The sequence below is a fragment of the Bison bison genome, unplaced genomic scaffold, assembly GCF_000754665.1.
Source record: "Bison bison bison isolate TAMUID 2011002044 unplaced genomic scaffold, Bison_UMD1.0 scf7180017864527, whole genome shotgun sequence".
In the NCBI taxonomy this organism is placed as follows: domain Eukaryota; kingdom Metazoa; phylum Chordata; class Mammalia; order Artiodactyla; family Bovidae; genus Bison; species Bison bison.
The window spans coordinates 11,293,882-11,299,681 of record NW_011495078.1 but is presented as its reverse complement, the minus strand read 5'-3'; the positions used below and the strand labels follow the sequence as shown (position 1 = coordinate 11,299,681).

General features: G+C 44.3%; 1 protein-coding gene across 1 annotated transcript in view; it reads left to right on the top strand.

The window, feature by feature from the left end:
* Positions 1-5,800, top strand: part of UBAC2 (UBA domain containing 2) — a 143,575-nt gene that overhangs the window by 52,539 nt on the left and 85,236 nt on the right. The gene's annotated exons all lie outside the window — the stretch shown is intronic.

Sequence of the window (5,800 nt, the reverse complement as noted above, 5' to 3'; positions counted from 1 at the left end):
CATGGGGTAGACCGGCTGTCTTGAGAGGTACTTACTGAGCAATGAAGAACAGCGAGGTAGCAGACGCTTGAAAGTGTACGAGAGGAACTTTTGCTTCATGCGGTCCATGATGGGGAACTATTCTCAATCCTGGAGCGTGAAATGACATGATGAAACTGGGATTAGGGAAGATTACATCTGTTTGCCGGGAGAACCGCATAGAGGGTACATTCTTTTCTTACCCTTGGTGTATGGGTAGGTGTGTTAATTAGCCTCTGTTGCGGCCCCAAATTAACCCTGAGATCTCAGTGGCTGAATATAAATGCATCTCTTGTTTGTGCTACTTTGTCAACACAGATGGATGGGGTATGGGCTGGGGAGTTCCCCGTTTACTCATTCAAGGACCCAGACTGACAGAGGTCCCACCATCTAGAACCTCTCTGGTCCCCATGGCAGAAGAGCGGTGTGGGAGGTCCCTCACTGCCGTCCAGAGCTCCAGCCTGGAAGGGACCTACAGCTTTTTTCTGCCCAACCCATTGGCCGGAGGTAGTCAAATGTCCCACAACAGGAAGTTGAGAATATCCAGTGAGCAGTAAGTGTCTCTTTCAAGGCTGTCTGAGGACCTGGGCATATACTCTGCTTGTTTAAAAGAGACAATGCCATGATAACAAGTGACAGACCTTGGAGCCAAACTGTAGAGTCAAGAGCCTGTCTCCCCTGCTTGCTAACTGTGTGGCTTTGGGTAATTGACTGAATTTCTCTGGGGCATAATTTCCTCATCTATAAAACAGTGATAGTACTGGGACCAGGAGAAGGAAATGGCAACCCACTCCAGTATTCTTGCCTAGAGAACCCCGTGGACAGAGGAGGGGCTGCTGTCCATAGGGTCACACAGTGTCAGAAGTGACTTAGCATGCATGCATGCATTGGAGAAGGAAATGGCAACCCACTCCAGTGTTCTTGCCTGGAGAATCCCAGGGATGGGGGAGCCTGGCGGGCTGCCATCTATGGGGTCGCACAGAGTCAGACACGACTGAAGCGACCTAGCAGCAGCAGCAGCAGTGGGGCCAAACTTGAAGAATTATTGTCGGCTTTAATTATATATAAAGCCTTAGAGTCTCATACCATGTGACTGTTAGGAGTTGTTTAGCGTGGTTTTTGTTATTAATCTGCTGACTTCCAGTATAGTACCTGAAAGGAAGGCTAAAGTGTCTGGCTCCAGGTGAGGGGAGCAGTGGGCAAGACGTTGTGGTCATTTAGGTGTGTGTTGCCAGCGTCCAGCCTAGGATGCTGATTTGGGGCAAAGAAAAGATGGGCAAGAGTAAGTTCTGGAGGAGAAAATGAAAGCAGGGCTTACTGGCCAAATACCATGGATGAGACTGAGTGTGGGACTGAGGGTGTGGGACTGAGGGAATGGAGCTTGAGAAGCAGAGAAGTTAGGGTGCTCCCACAGGGAAAGAAGATGAGCTGAAGGTCCGACGTGGTGATGGGACGTGTCCAAGGCCCAGGAAGCTGCAGGAAGTGGAGGAATGGAGCCGTCTCTTAATGAACATAATTCTGTAGTGGTGAAAACCTCATGGTCCAAGTCGCACTACCCTGGGGCCAGAGGGTTTGGATCGAGCTCCCAGCTCCACGTCTCCATGGCCTGGCACTCGAGTCTCCTCATCAGCAAAATAAAGATATGTGTGTGTGCTCAGTCACTCAGTCATGTTCGACTCTTTGCAACCCTGTGGACTATAGCACGAAGGTTCCTCTGTCCATGGGATTTTCCAGGCAAGAACACTGGAGTGGGTAGCCATTTCCTCCTCCAAGGGATCTTCCTGACCCAGGAATTGAAACCCCCATCTCCTGCACTGGCAGGAGGATTCTTTACCACTGAGCCACGTGGGAAGCCCCAGATAAAGTTCTACCCGCCCCTTAAAGTAGTGAGGATTAAGGGAGGTAATGCCTGTCAGGTACTTGAAAGTGGCATGTAGTAAATAGTCAGCAGTTGTTCCTTCTCAGCTAATTGAGCTTGCAGTTGAATAGAAGTCTGAGGATCACTTTTTAAGTGACCAGTTCTTCAGGGTTTAGTGTAAAGCAAACTGCCGGTGACATCAGTTCTCCTGAGCAGATCTAGTCGCCCCCAGATTCCAAAACACGGGCTGTGTTGTCGCCAGATCAGCTCTTCATTTTTTCACTCTTATCTGAATAGTCCAATGAGCAGATGTTTTTAGCTTTGCAAAGAATAACAAATTGCAGTGGGCTAAGAGTGACCAAAATAGACCATTTTAAAAGTTTATTTAAGGGCCGTGCTTCCTCTTTTAAGATTGCCTGGTACTTTTTAGTGATCAGTAGGAGTCACTGCCCTTGCCTCTTGAAATCTAAAGTTGTTTTCGAGCAGAACATATTTCTGTAACTAAATATGAACTGGCTTCTTGGGACGTTAGTTCTGTTCTTTAATATATCTACTTTAAATTGCAGGGTCTTTGAGAGGCCCTGTCTTCAGTTACACAATTACATATTCTCTAGCATATGTAACTTCTTTTTCATTTCCTGAAAAAATTTACAACCTTGGAGATCTTTCAGTAGGGCTTTAGTATTTTGTCAGTACAAAAGAGGTGCTATGCAATTAGCTGGGTATTTGAGAGACTTCTTTGGGCCAGGCTGTGTACCAGATGCTGTGTGTATAACCTGCAACACCCTCATCCTCGGGGAACTCACAGCCGGAGCGTGTAGTCTTCCCACTCTTGGGTATTTGTCCTGTATAAGGGTTAGCTACCCTGCTGGCCTATAATTAAACCTGCCTTCTCATACTTTTTCTCTGAGTCTGTGTGATTCAGTCCTTTTAATGACTGAGACATGAAGTTAGGGTTACATTCCTGCTGCTCCCTGTCTCTTAATTTACCAGGTTCCTTTCCTGAATTTGGATTTCTTTATAAAGTGTGGGCAATACAGTCTGTTCATCCTGTTTCACAGATTGTGAAAAGGAAGACATTACATAATTCCTGGACCAATTGCACTCTTCATGTATACCTGATGTCATTTCTAAAATCTAACCTTCACTATTCTGTACTCTCCTCTACTGTCACTGAAGAGTCTACGTGTTTATACTGACTCAAGCTAAGTAGCTTTGAGAGTTTTTTTTTTAATTAACCAAATGATCCTTTTAGACATAAAAATAAAACTGTGGAAGAGGAAATATGGTTAGCTGCCTTGTAGCTATCAGCTTTCTTAGGTGTTTTCTTCCTACCTCCCTGTTATTATTTAAAATTGTTAATATCACCTGGTCAATGTAGAAGGACTTATAGATTGTGATTTTCAAATAATGTGTGATATATAAGGCCACCTCCTATTTTTCTGTAACAGAATATAAATATTATACATCATTGACCCTGTTTTCCAAGCTTACCTGCTCCCAAGGGAAACGCATGGGAAATAAACCTGAAGTCAACTAATAATACAAGACAGGGGGAGGGTGCTCCAAGGCCATGTAGGAACCGCGGCTTCATGAATGAAATGGGCAGTATGGTCCTTTCGAAGGACAACAAAGAACTGAGTTTGATTAGAGTACAGACCTTTTTAAAAAAGATTAATTGGGGGTAGGTTTAAAGTTTACCTGGAGAAGGCAATGACACCCCACTCCAGTACTCTTGCCTGGAAAATCCCATGGACAGAGGAGCCTTTTAGGCTGCAGTCCATGGGGTCGCCAAGAGTCAGACACGACTGAGCAACTTCACTGTCACTTTTCACTTTCCTGCATTGGAGAAGGAAATGGCAACCCACTCCAGTGTTCTTCCCTGGAGAATCCCAGGGACGGAGGAGCCTGGTGGGCTGCCGTCTACGGGGTCACACAGAGTCGGACACGACTGAAGCGACTTAGCAGTTAAAGTTTACCATTTTGGCAGTATGGCTCCTTATCATTGGATAAAATCGTTTATATAGACTTGTGGTATACTGGAAGGAGGAGGCAGAAGACTTCTGAAAAAAAGCACATTATTCCTTTGTCAGGTGACATAGATATTTATTGTCTTGTTTGAAGGATCTTAAGAACTGACCCTGTTAGCACAAAGAGGACTCTCATCTACTATGAAGCAGCATGTTGGCTCATACACACAGTAGTCTGTGCTGGAACACAGTCATACAACTTGTGTGCCGTAAAGATGCTCTGAAATTCAGGAAGCTTTTGTTTCTAGTTTTCATTTAGCGACTTTCACAATGGTTTCTCTTTGGGAATCAAACTCAAATGTCTACATAAGTGCCACCTTGCATAAAATATAGTATTTTGCCCTTTTTCTTCTTCACTTGGAAAAGTTTATAGATGAAGGAAAGGCCCTAAGTTCCTGACTTCTATCCATGCGGTCATCTATCTCCATGCTGCTGCTGCTAAGTTGCTTCAGTCGTGTCCAACTCTGTGCGACCCCATAGACGGCAGCCCACTAGGCTCCTCTGTCCCTAGGATTCACTAGGCAAAAGTACTGGAGTGGGTTGCCATTTCCTTCTCCAATGCATGAAAACGAAAAGTGAAAGTGAAGTCGCTCAGTCGTGTCCGACTCTTAGCAACCCCATGGACTGCAGCCCACCAGGCTCCTCCGTCCATGGGATTTTCCAGGCAAGAGTACTGGAGTGGGTTGCCATTGCCTTCTCCATCTATCTCCATAAGGTGTCACAAAGACCAATGGCTGTTTTTGACAATGGCTTTAAGCTATCTGTGAAATTAACATAATACAAATCTGAAAGTACACAGTAAATGGTATTGAATCGACCATTAAGATTAGTTTTCTTACAGGATAAAATCTGAAAGTGAGTAAGGTAAGGCTTTAAAAGAAAGTATTTCCAGGATATAAAGCTTAATAAAAATTTTAAGTATGACCCATCATATACCATTTCATTTCTTTAGTTGAGTTATCAAATGTGGAGTCATTGATAGGTACTGTCTTGAGGTAGTTGAGGGATCCAGTAAAGCAAATCTGAGCTGGCAGATGGGTTACTGTACTTGGGGAGGCCGTGCTACTTGTAAAGAAAGTGTTAAGTTCCTCAGTCGTGTCCGACTCTGTGCAGCCCCGTGGACAGAGAAGCCTGGTGGGCTATTGTCCATGGCATTCTCCAGGCAAAAATACTGGAGTGGGTTGCCGTTCTCTTCTCCAGGGAATCTTCCTGACCCAGGAATCGAACCCAGGTTATACAGAGGTATTTCTATTTGGTCACAAGAGTCAGACCATGACTTAGTGACTAAACAACGATAATGTTGTAAAGAATCCTGGTGACTGTGAAGTTCATGATTTTCCATTTTACTTTCCATCTTAACAAGGCCAGCCACAATTACACCCCCACTGCACATCCTCCGTACCCTTCCTGGTAACCAACCCACTGAAATACAGATACAGGGTACTGCCAACTTCTGTATAAATAAGATACCATCCCCTAGGGACCCAAAAAAAGCCAAGCCTATTTGCATACATGTATATATATATATTTTTAACTCTCAAGAAGCATTTAGCAAGTGGACCCTCTTTCCATATGAGATCCTTGTCATGTTCCTGGGCAGTGGCCCTTGAACCCTGTGCTGGCTGCTTGGGAAGAGCTTTCATTGCCTTCATCACCATCATCATCATAAGGCTTTGCTCCAAAATCTGCCTGCTGCTAGTTTCCTCTTCCCTGTAACTTTTGCTGAGAGTTCACAGTGAGCATTGAAGGACATACTCATAATTTTGTAGCATCTAGCTCTTTATTCAAAAACAAGTTTCTTGAGATGAAAATTTATGACTCAGAAAAAAAAAATGGTTATTATCGAGGAGGTAAAGCCTAAGATTGAAAGAAACATGAATTGAAATGTTATACA